The following is a 16,127-nucleotide window of genomic DNA, read 5'->3' on the forward strand; positions in this document are numbered from 1 at the left end:
GCACGAGCATTCCAAGGCTGAATCACACTCACTTCCAAACCTGTGTCATTTAAAATGTAGGTTCAGAGAAATAAGCAACCAACAATCAAGCAAAACTTTTTCATCTTGGGCCAAATTCTGAGCTGAACTAAAACAGGATATTTTCTAGAAGCTTATTAAATGTTTGGCAAACATTAAATGATCCTTTATTTGTTATAAAATAATCCTTCAGCTTCCACAGCCTCAACGATCCTAATGGGTTTAAGTAAAGAGACAAACATGGGGAAATTGTTCATGACCACTATTCAGATTGACAGACATGAAACACCAGGGCGGGACCACTCTAATCGTTCACGTTATCGCAGGCACCCACTCTGATGGCTTGTCATGCTGATGCCTCTGATCTCTCTCCTGCAGAAAACGCTCTGCTCCATTTCAGAAGAGGCTGCCATGTGCCGCACCCCCTGGCCTTTGGATCAGACCGGCAGCAGACCTCACAGGTAGAGTTCCACCTTCAGCCATGCACAAACAGGTAAATCGTGAACCCTTCACGTCACTTCCAAATGTGTCAACAGAGAAAAGTTAAAAAACAAATTTTGCCAAATGTTGCCAACTGCTTTGGTTACTAATAAGGTTTAGAGTTTGGGCTTTAATCATAAAGTGTTTTGCCAAAGTCCTTTTCTTTTCAGCTATTTATGGAATAAAAGATTACTCCTGGGTAGATGTTATAGAAAACGTTTTTAAGCGTTGGCTTTATGCCTTTAATGCTGATGATAGTAACAGTCCTACCTGCAATCCTAAACCTCATTGTAGATGAAGCTGTTGCTACTGAGTTATGGTTAGCAGGACGAGGCCTTAGAATTTTCCATGGGACTTTTTCCTTCTAGCATACATTTTTAATCTTGGGGACAGTTAACATGTACATTTTTGATGTAAGATAGGCATTTTACCGTCATGGGGGGACAGAGTAAATATATCTGATCCTTGTAAGAGTAGAGATCATGGTTCATTTCCATTGTTTTAATTATCTAAGACTAAATTAAGAAAAGCGGAGTAGTGGAGAAGAATAACCTGGGATTTGTAGTCAAGGTCCAAATCTAAAATGTGTCATTTATTATTTGGTTGATCTTGGTTAAGTCAGTTCGTACCTCACTGACTCAGTTTCCTTACCTCTTCTCTGAGACTAATTTATCATCAGTATAACTCAATGAGCCGTTGATCTAAAAATACTTATGAGAATGGTTTGTAAATGGTAGAGCCTGCGTAGATGTTGACTAAAATGATGACTGAACCACAAAGCATACTTTTTAGGGAATTTGGGAGAGTACTGTAAGGAGTTTTTAAATAACACAATGTGGAAAAATGAAATACTGATTTGTATTAGTTTTCTGTCGCTGTATAAAAAATTATCACAAACTTCATGGCTTACAACAACACACATTTGTGTCTCACAGGTTCTGAGGTTCAGGAGTCTGGGCCCAGCTTATCTAGGTTCTGTGCAAAGCTATAATCAAGATGAGATCTGGCTTCTCATCTAAAGGCTTGACTGGGTCTGCTACCACCCACACTCAGGTTGCTGGCAGAATTCTTCCCTGTGCTTCTTGCTGACTGTTCGCCAGGGGCTGCTCTCAGCTCCAAGAGGCGGCCACAGCTCCGTGCCATGTGGCTCTCTCCTCAGGGCCTCTCACCATAGCTCATGCCTTCAGAGCCAGCAAGACAGAAAGCCTAGGCTGAGTCTGCTAGCAGGGCAGCTTCGAACAATGGAGTGTACCCATGGCAGTGACGTGACCTGTGTCATGTAAGTGACACGATCACAGGGGTGTCAGCCGTCCTCTTTGCACTTTCTGTGATTGAAAACAAGGCGCAGTCCTGCCCACACGCAAGGGGAGCAGCTTGCATAAAGGCGCGAAAGCAAGGGTTACGAGGCTGCTTGAAAGTCTGTCCACCGACTGTGCATTTCCAGGTCCCAGGTGTTACATATGCACAGCAGAGCCTTTCTTCAGTTCACGGAATCCAGGGTTTACGCATGGCCCCCTTTTTATTAGCAGATCCTACTAAAGAAACTAGTACATAACATAAAAATAGAACATGCCACATCCCTGCAAAGTGCAAACATACACAGTATGCTACTTACCAGCCCAAGCTGGCCATCTGACTTTATTCTCCTCTAAAACAGGAGGAAGTTTATTTTCATTTCAGTGAGGGTGGGAAGTCACAGTGAGTGTTGCCACTTGGGCCGGTTACCTTGGGATTGCCCTCCTGTGATGCTCCATCATTCTCCATCTTGCCGTGTGCCCTGGGAGGGTGACGTGGAGTTTCTGTCAAGTCCTCTGAATTCCGGCGGTGGTCAGTCAATGCGAGGCCACAGCAGGGGTGAAGACAAGAATGAAGCCACATTATCTATCCCTGAGGCCCCTTTCTTAAGGGATCGGCTAGGCTTCCTGTCCCCCCCCCCGCCACACACACGCACACACACACACGCACACACGCACACGCACACGCACACGCACACGCAGATATTTACTACCCTCATCTCATGGCAGTGCCTCCCCTTGGCTTTGCTACCAGGATTCAGTAGGTTTTCTCATACCTTGTCTGTTTAGGCAAGATATGACAATTTGGATGCTAATAGCCCTCGGTTACTACTGTGTGTGTGTGTGTGTGTGTGTGTGTGTGTGTGTGTGTGTTTCTCTGAACCTTCCCCACAACTTTGCTAATAGTGCCTTCATTAAATCTTCCTCAAATACTGTACATTGAATGTGACCTTTTTTTTCTTACTGGGACTCTGATAGATGCATCGCCTAAAGAATTTAAGTTTTATGAGCTCAGAGGTTTGTGCAAGAGGGGTAATCAAACCTGTTGTTGAATGAGTGAGAAAAAATGACCCATTGCCACGGACTGTCACCCATTCCTCATGATAAGTCAGTGTATCTTGAGGGGCTTTTCTCCACTGTCTAGATTTCTCCTAGTAGCGAGAGCCAATGCGATGAACCATATCTCCCAGACAATCTTCCTAGAGGCTTGAGATGATAAATAGTGCCTGTTTCAGAAGAGATAAGGGCATTGATTTTCTGCTTTTCCCTTTACTCTTGTCCAGAAGATGTATGGGGTGGGAGGGGAAGGAAGATTATATATTATATATAATATAGAGATATATAGATAAATATTCAATAGAATTTCAGTGCTGGTTTCTGTTTAGTGATGTCACAATCCACATCTTTCTTTGGTGGAAGAAACAATAAGGCAGAAGCAAAAGTTTTAATATTAAAGAATTATTATAACACATTAGAAGAAGGTAATATAAATATGGATGTTAGATCAGACTAAAATAAAAAATAATAGGCACTCTATAAGGACAATCTAAGTAAAAATATGTAAGATTGTGGGATAAACACTCAGGGAAGTATGAAGAGCTTGATTTTTAGAGATAATTAAAAGGAAATTTGGCTGGCTAGCCAACGTTGTGCTGTAGAAGAAAATTGTGAAACGGTGGAATTTGATCAATAATTTTGGCGTTCTGTTATGACTAAGCTGTAGGATTATTTCTTCATGTCTTGGTGTCGATATTTGCTCAGTGGTGTCTGATCAATGAGCTGTCACCGAGATGTCTCAAACACTTGTTTTCATCACACAGATATGAGTTATCATAGTTTCAAATAGGAAATAAACAGCTGCCAGACTTCTGGGCTTTGTCTGCATTCTTTTCTCATATTAGTTTTGACATTACAGACACAAGATATCCTGGATGGACCAAGGGCTTTGGAGTCAGAAACCCATTTCTAGACATAGAGTCATTTTGTTTGTTTGTTCGCCAGCTCCTGGGCCCCATGGAGTCCCTTTCTCTTAGTCTACTTCCTGTACTACTATAAAAGTAGGACACGGCATGTTAAGACTAAAATCTGCTACTCTATAGACAAAGCATTCCTCGTTTTAAAGGAGCGAAGACCTGGCTCTGGCTCTCCTCAGAGACATCCTTCCTTTTAAGCTGTTCTCTGTATGTTTGGCTCTGTGTCATTTTCCATGAAGGCATTTTATAGGGAATTCATTCTACAGACCTCAATTAGTTACTCAGAATAGTAAATGTGCACGTCACATTCTGTCTATAAACATCTTCAGAGGACTTTTACTAATTCTTCACTGCTATTTCTGAAGCCCTGGCCGGAAGGCTCTGGCAGTGCCTGTGGCAGAGGTGGGACCCATAGAGCGCCGTGTCCAGAGTCTGGAGGCGTGTGTGCCAGGCCCAGCTCTGCCCCCAGCTGCGGGAAGACGAGCGCTCTGCCTCTCCAGACTTCATGCTCATCTTCTGAAACATTAACAGAGGAAAACGATAGGTTTCCCCGCGTAATAACTGTGATCCGTACAGTTTCAAGATTCTCTAATGTGTCCTCTGATTCTAACTTGGTCAAAATACATTTAAGTCTAATAGCTCATTTTCACAAAACATCTGGATCAACCCATTCAAAACAGTTTTTGAAAATTTTTGCTCTATTCAGCAAGTTAAATGTGGTGACAATCCGAGTAAAGTAACATAGTTTGAGTTTTTTTCCTTTTTTTTTTTAATGTTTACCCTATAAATGTGTTTGCTACTTTGAGGAACTTATAATCTATTAAAGAGGAAGGCCATATTTATAAATAAAACTGATGCCTGGCAGTGGTTAAGAAGGGAGACGGGGACTTCAAACCCCTGAAAAAACCTTTGTGTGTCTAGAAACCACGGTAAGAAATGCACAATAGCTGATATAATTGTTTATATGGTGTCAGAACCTAGAGTACGTGCCTCTCATAGGTCAGCACAGTGTTACTAGGTGGGTACGATTATTCGCCCCATTCTGCATATTAGAAAAAGGTGTCACAGACATCAAGTGACTTGCCCAAGACCATGGAACTAGACAGCGATGGAATCAGGATGCCCGTTCAGGCTGCTGTCTGACAATGAACTCACTCCTTTTCAGATACAGTCAAAAAAGCTGATGTATTCCAATGGAAGTGAAGGATTTTGAGCAAGTGACCTCAGAGAAGTCTTTCTGTATTCTCTTTTAGGCCTTTACAATGTCTCCCAAAGTTTTTTGATTCCAAGACCATCTGTGTGGGAATCGCTGACATTCATTAGAAATGTGATTCCTGGGTCACACCTTAGACCTATTAAATCAAAATTCTGAGATTGGACAAGGAAGTCCAAGTTTTTAGCAGTCTCTCAGGTTTATTCTAATAAATACTAAGGTTGGAAACAAATTCCAAAGGAAAAGATGAGATTTCAATAGGGAAATAAGTTAAGCAGTGATTCTGGGTGGAGAGAATGCACACAAAGGTATAGCATCCTTAAACAGGCGAGAGAACACACATCATCATCTTAAAAACTCCCTGTGCTCAGTGGTTAAAACAAAGATCAAACGAAGCCCTGCTATGGTGCCCATGAAGATAGAACTGCATTTTATCCTGCTTAATGAGCACAGTAATAAATTAAGTAGCCTTTGAAAACATCTAGAGAGCAAAGCGCGCAACTGCTCAAAACTGCCGCTTCCTTCCCAGAGCGCCAGGTGTGGCATTCTCGCCGTAAAGGCCCTTCCGCACGTTCTCACTGGTGGAGATGAATTAGCTGCACCTGCGTCAGCCACGCCTTGGGACCAACCGTGCAACATTCAAAAAGAAAATCTCATCTTCCTGAATCGTGGGAGTCCTCCCCTGAAAATACCTGGTCATCGAGAACTTTCCTACCTTTTATTTTCGAGTCCAACCTAAAAGCAGAACAAGTAAGGCAAGTAAATATCTGAAGGAAAAGGGAAACCGCACCGATCGGGCCATTGGAAACGCCAAGCCGAGATCGATGGCTGCAGCTTCTGCCGGGGGTTCGGGGAGGTCTTTCTCGTCAGAACCGCTTTCCTTCCTTAGTTTCCCTTTCGCCAGCTGTGCCTCTGGGCACGCAAAAGTGTCCCTCCATGCAATGGGGAGTTAGCTTATTTGTGCATGGGGGTAAGGCAGCCTTTGATAAATATAAAACCCCATCATTATCTCATTTTGGTATATTCTGAGATTTTCCTAAACAGATGTCATGGAAAATTCATTGAGAAAGAACATAACTTGTTACAAAAGTAACCCACAGATTTTATCTTTCTCTTTTGCCTTAAAAGTTCAAAGCTAGGAGAAAATAGCTTAATTGAGATAGGCCTCACAAGGAAAAGAACTAAAGGGTAATTCATGTGGCATTGACTGGATAACATTAAGTGAATTGTGTTGGATGGAAATTTAAATGCCCTAAATGCCTTGTGATCGTGTTTGGCACTTCAAACATGTTCCATTTTTGTTTGAAATCTTTAACTGTTCTCATTTTGAACGTTGCTGCTCTTCGTATATGAAGAAGATGAAGTTACTGTGAACAGAAAGGTAACTTCGAGTTTATTTTTCTAAATAATGGACTGGTTTTCTCATGAACTATTGACAGACCTTCCTAATGCTCCCGATAACAAAAAGGATGAATTTGCAGATAGAAGACTGTGTTCAGATTGCCAGGGGGCAAAGAGACCGCACTTGACCATTGGAGAATCAAATCCTTGACTTTGATCATCAGTGAAATGCTGTTTGAACTTGTCGCTGAAAATGAGGAAGTATTTTTAAAGGCCTGTATCCTAGAATATAGTTTAGTGTAAAACTGCAACCATTTATTATGGAATGATAACTAGTCATTTGAGACACATCTTTGGGATAAGCTTTCTCTAGAATCAAGCCTGGATGATCTTGTATGGTATCTGAAAATCAGCTAAGTCATTTTTTTTTGGAATTATTCAGAGATACCTTTACCACTTACTGCCTGTTAGAATGGTTAAAACAAACAGACAAACAAAAAACAAAACTAATAATACCAAAAGATGGCGAGGATGTGGAGTAATAGGAACACTCATATATTGCTAATGGGAATCCAAAATGATACAGTCACTTTGAGAAACAAACAGTTGGGCAATTTTTGATAAAGCCAAACATGTACTTACACATGACCCAGCAATTTTAATCCTTGGTATTTATCCAAGAAAAATGAAAATTTAGGTTTACATGAAAACCTATACATACATGGTTGTAGCAGCTTTATTTGTAATCGCCAAAACCTGCATGCGACCTGGATGTTTTCCGTTTGGTGAGCAAACCGTGACACCTCCACGCAGTCCAGACGGCTCACGGAGCAGCAGGGGTGAACCCCACGTTTTGCTAACTAAGTGAGAGAAGCCAGACCCAAAAGGCTGCATTCATACTATAGGATTCAATTCATGTGATATTCTGGAAAAGGCAAAATTGTAAGGAAGAAGAACAGATCAGTGGTGGCCGAGGTTGCGAGTGGGGGAGGGGCAGTGGGAGTAATTTGGGGAATGCCGAAACTACTGTGCATCAAATCTCGTAGAACTGTGCGCCCCAGAGTGAATTTTACAGTATATTATTTATACAAATACATAATTTATATATATAGATTTGTGTTCTATCTCTCTCTATATATATATGTGTACATACACACACACTACAGACTTAGTCCACATTATCTCTTTTTCAAATTGGAATCGAAATCCAGAAAAATAACTTCGGTTAATATGTACAGTCATTTCTATGAACCCTGAAGAGAAGCTGATGCTAGGAAGAGCGGAGGAATACTGGGCTTGCTTCTTCGTTGACTGTATCAGTCTGAAACGAAGAACCTATTTTTTGTGGGTTGTGCACTTATATTGGTGTCTGGTTCTCGTACCTACTTTCTGTGGCATGTGCCTCAAGTACCTGCAGTTGCGTTATCATTTCGGTTCAGATCACCAGATCTCAGGGGTGAAAGCATCATACTTCGCTTAATTAATTAAGCAAATGTTTATTCAGTGTCTGCTATGTTCCTCACACTTGTAGGCGCTGGGGGTTCATCACCATAAATGTACAGAATTCATCCTCCACCTAGAAATCTTAATTTGGTATTCGTAGCATTCAGTAGTCAAAAATCACCTTTGACTTGTTTATTTACCAGCTACTGCAAACTTCCAAATTCAGCTGAATTTCAACTAATAATTAAAGTTGATTTTGAAAGCATAAAAAAGAAAGGCTCAAAAAACCCCCACAATATCAATTTAGTGGCCTCAATCATTTCTAGTACAGTTTTCCTGATTCATAATTCAGAAGAGCTTATGCAAGTTGAGGTTCTGGAAACAAATTGGCATCTTCACTTAGCGCTGACATTTCAGGTAACAGACACAGCTTGTTTGTTTGGAAGTAACAGGTAGAAACAAAATGGGCTGCTTGTCAGATCCTGGATGCTGGGTAAGAATGGTCTTTCTTTTAGGAAGGAACTATAAATATGTGACACAAATTTATGATCTTATAATTCTTGAGGTCGAAAGTCTGAAATGGATCCCACTGGACCAAAGTCGAGGCATTGGCAGTACTGTGTTCTTTTCTGGGGGCCGTGGGGGGCGATTTGTCTTCTTGGCTTTTCAGCTTCTGGAGGACACCCACAATCCTTGACTCACAGCCCCCTTCTGTCTTCAGAGCCTGCAACGGCTGCTCAGGTCTCTCCCACACTACATCACTCTGATGCCGACTCCTCTGTCTTCCCTTTCATACTGTGACCTCACCTGGACAACCCAGGATCATCAGTCGATGAGCACCCGTGATTCCCTCTGCTGTCTTAATTCTCCTTTGCCATGTGATATAATATATTTACCAATTTTGGGGATTGGGACATGGACAGCATTCGGCATACATTATTCTGGATACCACAGGGGTAAACACTCAGCTAAGAATTGCCACTCCCTGTAATAGCCTGTAGAACTGGTCACAGTCTTAGCCCCTAACCTAGAGATAAAGTTAAAAATAATGTCTGCATGTTGACTGGCTTCATAGGGTCTTCTGCTTTATGTAACACTGTACAAGATATCGTAAGACACTTCCCATGCAGGTCACCCTGTAAAGAAGTAAACAAGCCAGTGGACAGAGGAATACAGACGGCCTCGCTGCTTCTCCCTTCTCTCCTCTGCCCAGGCAGCCCGCCTTATGTAACACTGCCACCAAAACAAGACCGTTGGCCTCCAGCTCCATTTTGTGCTCGCTCACAGCCGTGTTAGTGGATCTGCCCACATCTGGAAACACTATTTCTTTGCGCTGACACTAATAAACTGGCCTTTCTAACACCTTTCCTGCAAGAATTTCAAGGACCTCCAAGTCTAGGATGAAACTTGGTTTTCCAAGGTTTATGTATTTCACCCATTAATGGAATTTCCTGGTTTGGGGGGAATTTTGACCAGATTTAGATTTTTTGATCTTCTTTTTTCTAAATACTGTTTTAAAGTAGCATAAGTGAGATCCATGAGTGTCTCACTACTTTACTTTGCTGTAAAGAATTCACAAAAAGACGAAAGTTGCGTGTTAAAATCCAAATTACTTTAGTGTAGATTTCTTAGCCAATTCCAGTTCCTCTTATCCTAAAGGAAACCACTTGAGGTCCTTAAAACTGTTGGATCCTTTAATTTTGTGACTTAAAAAAATTGAACACAGAATGATTTCATACTTTAAAGAAGATGAAAAAATGTTTGTAAAATTAACTCAAGGTTTTTTAGACATCAGTTTGAGTTTTCCTCATCTCTGACCTCATAAATATTTTCATGTGCTAAATGTACAGGGATCTAAAACATACAATTAAAGTAAATATTCACTATTCGACAGTAAAGGAAAGGATTTGGCAAAATGGAATGACTGTGAATAGATGAGATCGGTAGAGACCACCAAGGACCTCCGGCTTTGAAGCATGCGTTAGGCGGTTGGACCCAAATATGTCTGAACGCTGGCTTTATCAGGACAGATATCATAATTGAATCGTCAAAATTTCTTGTTTGCCTTCTTCTTTAGAAATAAAACCCCCATACATAAGCCAATTTGTATCTAGGCTCATGCACATCTAGAAAAACACTACTTTTCCAAAGTTTTCTCAAAATAAATATGTTCCAATAAGGAAACCTCAACCAGTGGGACATAAGTGAAAATAGTGATGTCACATCCTGAAATGAGGGCCTGTGGCCTGCCTTCTTCCTTTTCATTTCCTTATGGAACTGGAGTGATCATCCTGGACCCTGTTATAGAGAATGAGAGCATAGCAAGATTGAAGGATCTTGAGTCCATAATGATTGTTTAAGGCATCATTACATTTTCTGTTATTCCTGGCCAAGCCTAATTTAATTCAGCCAACTACTTTGAATTAATAATATCTTAAAGGGTTGCTGTACAGATTAATGAGATAATGTATGTAGATCATCTAGCACAATGGCTTATCTATGGGAGGTAAAATACATGTTAATTCCTTTTGCCTTTCCTTGGTAGCTGAAGTTTTAAGGGCCATCTTCCATGAAAGTATCGCAGTGAATTTGATCTTCAGAGTGAACAAGAAAGAAACATTTGTGACTGTGAGGTAGAAGTGCCTCTAGAAGAACAATGAAAGAATTTCTGTTTCTTACTAATTATTATTAATTTATTCAACATGTTGTAAGTACTAACTACATCCCAGGCGCTGTACTTGGGATTGTCGGTGTCAGTCCGAAGTAAGCCCAACCTCTGTTGGAAAAGAGAGGCAGAGGAACAGCCATTAAGATCAAGTGCAATGAGCACCATGGTTAGAAATGTTCACAAAAATACTGTGCGGATAGAGGAGAAACTGGCTCAGTTTGTCTTAAGCTCAAAAGCTAGGAAGATTTCGTCAAGTAACATTTTAACAAGGAACTAAAAGATGAGTTGTTATTTGATAGATAGTAGTGGAAAGGAAAAGTCTTTAAGTAAAGGGAGCAACATGTCAGGGCATGAAATGCACAGTGTAGTCAGTGGATAATGGAGTACTTTTGCAAGGCTGGAATGTTGGCATAAAGTGTTGTGAGACAGAGCTGAATAGTAGGTTAGCATCAGATTGTGACAAAAGGTCTACTGGCTGTGTGCAGAGTGTATCTAATATGTATACAGTGTGTGTGTGCGTGTGTGTGTGTGTGTGTGTGTGTAAAACATGGCCTAAAAAGAACGTGTAGGGCACATTTTCAAGATGTCATAAAAACTAATACCATTTCAGCAGAAACAGGAGAGGTGAAATATTCAATAAAACATTGGTGGTGGAATCAACATCATTTAATGTCTCTTTGGATGTGGTTTTAAAGGGAAAAAATAAGTCTAGCTTTCTCTTGGACTTCTCGATTAACTCACTACCACAGTCCATTAAGCAAAACAGAGAAGAAGCAGATACAAAGGAGATTTTTTTAGCTCAGCTAGGATATGGTGCATCTCATTTGCTCACGTGACATCCAGGTGCACATATTCAATCGGCAGTTGCATAAATGAATTTGGAGCTCAGAGCTCACAATTGGAGTGCTGTACGGGGTAGTCATCTCCATATGGGGAAAGAGCGAGACCTAATGGGAACTGTGAACTTTCAGAAAAAGTGCTTTTGAAACAAGATCAAAGGTCTAAAGGCAGAAGCCTGGGGAATGCATTATTTAAGGGGGAAGTCAGACATGCCAGGAGTTGGTTCCGAAATTGAGGAAGACAACAAGAAATGTTTTGAAGTTAAATTATGAAATGGAATGCTTCGAATATTTAAAATAGTACAGAAAATTGCGTCACACACCTCCGCGCTTGCCGCTGAGAGTTAACAACTGTTACAGAAGGTTTTAACATTTAGGCCTATAATCTATTTTGAGGTTTATTATTTATTTATTATTTATTTATTTATTTACTTTTTGCATGTGTGAGAGAAGGCTTGGGGTTCTCTCTTTTTCTCCACCCCCCACCCTGATAGCTGGTTGTTTCCTTAACAATTTGTGGGAAAGAATCTTTTCCTCTAACGCATTACATTGGCGCTTTTGAAGAACATCAATTGACTATATACATGGATGTGTTTCTGGACTTCGTTCTGTTGATGTGTTTGTCCTTATGACAATACCACATTGTCTGAATTATTGTAGCTGTATAATCAGACTTAAAATAAGGTACTTTGAATATTCAAACTTATTTTCCTTTTTTGTTTTTTTTCCTTGCTATTTCAGATTCTTCTCATGCCCATATAAATTTTAGAATCAATTTTTCATATACTCATAAAAATACTAAAATTTATATTGGGATAGCATCGAAATCTATGAATCAGTGGGGTGGAAAATTTACATTTACCAATCTGAAAGTTCTCATACATGAGCATGGAATAATTCTCTATTCAGAATTGATAAGTAAAATGACTTGAGCCTGGAGATTTCTTTATAGGAATATTTTTGGTTATAAACCCAATTTTTTATAGATACATGGTTAGCTAGAATTTTATTAATTTTATTACATTTCTCAAAGAACCAACTTTTGGCTTTATCAATTTTCTTTTTTTTTTCTATTTTTATTATTTCCATTCTCATATTATTTTCTTCTACTTTGTGTTATATTGTTCTTGTTTTTCTAGCTGCTTAAGCTAGAAGCTAGATCAATGATTACAACATTTTAATGTTTAGACACTGTTTTTAAATTTTTAAAGTAGACGTTTTCTTCTAAGTACCGCTTGATCTTAATCTTTGGTATATTGCGTTTTCTTTACTATTCAGTTCAAGATATTGTCTAATTTTTCATTCTATTTTTTAAAAATGTGATCCATAAGCTATGTAGAAGGATATTGATTAAGTGCTAAAAATTTTGATGCCTTTTAGATATCTACATATTTTATTGTTATTGTTATCACTTTTACTTTGGTTTAATTGTGGTCACAGAACATGCAACATATGATTTCAAACCTTCAAAAGTTATTAAAATTTGTTCTATGATCTCATATGTGATGTTTGGTCCATGTGGTCCAGCATGTAGTTTATCTTGGTCAACATTTCATGTGTACTTGAAAACACTATATTGTCCAGTTGAATGCAAAGGGAAATCATAAAGGATAATGATGGAATATCATGAACAGCTTTATGCCAATAAATTTGACAACTTAGATGAAATGATCAACTTCCTTGAACGACACAAACTACCAAAACTAACAGAATACTTATTAGAAAAATCTGTGTAAAAATAAAGTATTTTTATTTTTCTAGATATAGTATTTTCTTAAATGAAATATAAATGTTTTCTCCTGGCTTGCACTTTTACTTTTTTATTGGTGTTGCTTTAATTTCGATGAAGTCCCATTTGTCAATTTTTTTTTCATGAGTAGTGTTTTTCATCCTGTCTTGTCTACTCCGTTAGAGAAGATATTCTCCTATGTCTTCTTCTAGAGCAATTTGAGACTTCGCCTTTGCATTCATGTCTATACTTGATCTTGAATCAATTTTTGCATACAACGTGGTGAGTCCCAACTACTCTGTACCTCACATCGTGGGGAATGCCCTTGGGGAAGATGCTCTCTTTAGTTCCCGTCTTTCAAAGATCCAGTGCTTTTGAATTTCTCCTCTTTTCTGCTACACTGTAGGGCCTTCAAAATGGCTTTTATATTTTTCTCAACTTGTAATTTTTATCTACAGGCATATTAGTCTGTATCGCTACTGAGCTCTGAAGTACCTGAATCTTTTTAAACCACAGGTCAGACTGTGCTTTCAAAAAGTGAGGATTCATCACCTTCAGCAGTTCTGTAAAATTTTCAGCTACTGTTTCTTGAAATATTTCTTTTATTCTCTATTCTGTTTTCTGCTTCTGTAATTCCTATTAGACATTTTATACTGTCTTCTATTTTTTTTTTTTATCTCCCTCGATATCTCATACTCTCTATCAACCTTTCTCTTTGCGCTACATTCTGGATAATTCCCTCAGATCTGTCTTCCAGATTCCCAATTCCGACTTCAGTGGCAGCTTAATTTTGTCCAAAGATCTTTTTTCTTTCTTCAATTACTTGTTTTAATTTTGATCTTCTCCTTCCCTTCCTAAATCTGCCTTGTTTTTTCTCATGTTTTTATTTTTTATTTTATATACTTAATTATTTGACAGATACCTATGTTATGGTCCTTTTACATTATTCTGTTGTTTCAGGTCTTGGATACTAGTCCTCCTGTTTGCTGACCCAACCTCATGAGTTTTTTCTTGGTGCGCTGTACCATTAGTGATGGGGTATCTCCAGCAGAGGCTGTTTTTTTGTTTGTTTGTTTTTTTGTTTTTTATTTTTTCCTCAGATTTTCAGTTTGCTCTGTAGTTTGTTTCCAGGGTTTCGGGTGCTAGTGATCCGCCTTTACAGGGCTTTCTGATCTTAGGGATGCAAAGACCATGTGGGGAGCATAAAATTTGCTACAGACCGATGCGTGGTGTTGTCTTGAGACGTTTGATTTCCAGCGGAAGACTTTATTTTCTCCTCCCATTAAGAGGTGCACAGGCACATTCTCAATGCCATATGCACAGGCTGGCAAGCGAGCTTATCTAGCCCACACTCCGTAGAAGCATCAAGACTGGACCACCCCCAGCCCGATAAAAGGATCTCAATCCTAAATCTCAGTCTAATGCAACCTCTCCTGTTCTTATCATAATGGATTAAAATACCAGCTCTGAGCCTCTGTGTTCTCACTCTGTTCTGTTAGTCTCTGGGGTTCCCGGGACACACAGTTAGACACTCATCTCTCCTCCAGCCTCAGTCGCCTCTTTATGACTGTAACTTGGGAATTTCCCTCTATTTGGATTCAGCTGTATCATTAATCAGTTCTTCCAGCGTCATGAAAAGAGAGCCCCAGACCGCCATGAGAACTTAAAGTTCCAATTGGATTTTATTATCCTTAAAGGCATGCCGAGGGTGTGTTTCACTTATATGTGTATGTCCCTTGGTGTACTTAGCACAGTGTTATAAAACTCCGTGAGTGCCTAATAAAAACAGGATGAATTTAAAAGTGAATTAAAGGAGGCAACTTTAAAATAGTCGAAGTTAGAAGAGAGAAGCCTTTAATATTGTAAGTGGATCCTCTTTCGCCCCATCTCAGGTGGGGGGAAGAGTTGGGTGGGGGTCGGGAGACGGTGGGAGGTGTTCCCGCCCTTGCAAATGTGTCAGCCATCACCACGGTCCTGCTTCATGTGAAAAAGGAAAAAGGACCACGCTGCTTGCTGTCCACAGAAATTCTGCCAACATCCTGGTGGTTGCTGGTTTGTAATTTTATGGGTTTCCAGAGGATCAAACACTGTATTATTATGTTTGGCTACTAACGCGGGTCAGCAGTGCACAGGAGAAAGGGGAGCAGGGCGGGGGAGCGGGGGGGGGGGGGGGCGTGGCTCCCGGGGGAGCGTGCGGGAGCCGCGCCCGACAGTGCTTCGCCGTGCCGCGCGTGCTGCTGGGCCGCAGTCAGTCGCATTCTGAACAGGACGTAATTAACGTATCTCTAAGATATGGCAATTATGTAATTTGGACTGAAGAATAAATTAATAGATGGTTTGCTCTCTGTGTATCCTTTTACAGAGATTTGAAATGGAAGATTTTTGTATCAACGATGACAAAAACAGGTTATTGAACAGACTCCAAATCCCAAATATCTCCCTTCAAAGTATATTTATTTATCTAAGTATAGTTTGTAGGAATATTGCTATTAAACATTACAAATATAACTATTGGCATTTAAAAACAACAATAATTATGTTCAACATATATAAACTATTTTAGGATCTTAAGCAATGTTTTTATTTTCTCAGAAAATGAACTTGAAATTATTAACCTAAGAAACTCTGAACCTGGACTATGTCATTATTGAAATCTGCATCCCCGATACTTTCTTTAATCTTAGAATAGAATGGGCATATGGCTAACACTTGTAATGAGTTTAAGGTCCTCTTACAGGTCCAAGAACAAATCACGTTTGACTTTTTTGCCATCATTTCTTTGCCTTGGACCCGGAAGTGGCTAGGAGTGGTGGGGAGGGTGGATAAAACAGGGGGATTACCATTTTTAAAAATTTGTTTAACACAAGACGAACTAATTATTCCTGCACCAGCCACTTCTCTTTCATGCTCCATTCTCCGTGTAATTGTTTAGTGGTGTCAAGTTTATAACTAGCTGGCTGCCTTGTAGGTCCGAAAGAAACAGGAGAGGGCCGTGCACTCACATTAGAAAAGCATCCGACACAGCACAGCTGCTTATTATTATTATTTAAGATAAAAGTTTTTATAAGCCAATACATTTGACTTATCAGTTCATTCATTTTATCCAATATTCCATTATTCGCTCATTA

The 16,127-nt window shown here is 39.7% G+C and overlaps 1 protein-coding gene across 3 annotated transcripts in view; it reads left to right on the forward strand.

Annotated features, from left to right (window-relative positions):
- Window positions 1-16,127, forward strand: part of KCNJ16 (potassium inwardly rectifying channel subfamily J member 16) — a 170,992-nt gene that overhangs the window by 68,288 nt on the left and 86,577 nt on the right. For 2 of the 3 annotated variants that reach the window (XM_036222586.1, XM_036222587.1), the window contains one exon: window positions 397-511. The gene's annotated coding sequence lies outside the window, so the exon portion shown is untranslated. Of the gene's footprint in view, window positions 1-396; window positions 512-5,508; window positions 7,379-16,127 lie in introns of those variants that run through there. The other variant, XR_004951345.1, reaches the window with a different exon arrangement.

The sequence above is a fragment of the Rousettus aegyptiacus genome, unplaced genomic scaffold, assembly GCF_014176215.1.
Source record: "Rousettus aegyptiacus isolate mRouAeg1 unplaced genomic scaffold, mRouAeg1.p scaffold_m13_p_6, whole genome shotgun sequence".
NCBI classification, from domain to species: domain Eukaryota; kingdom Metazoa; phylum Chordata; class Mammalia; order Chiroptera; family Pteropodidae; genus Rousettus; species Rousettus aegyptiacus.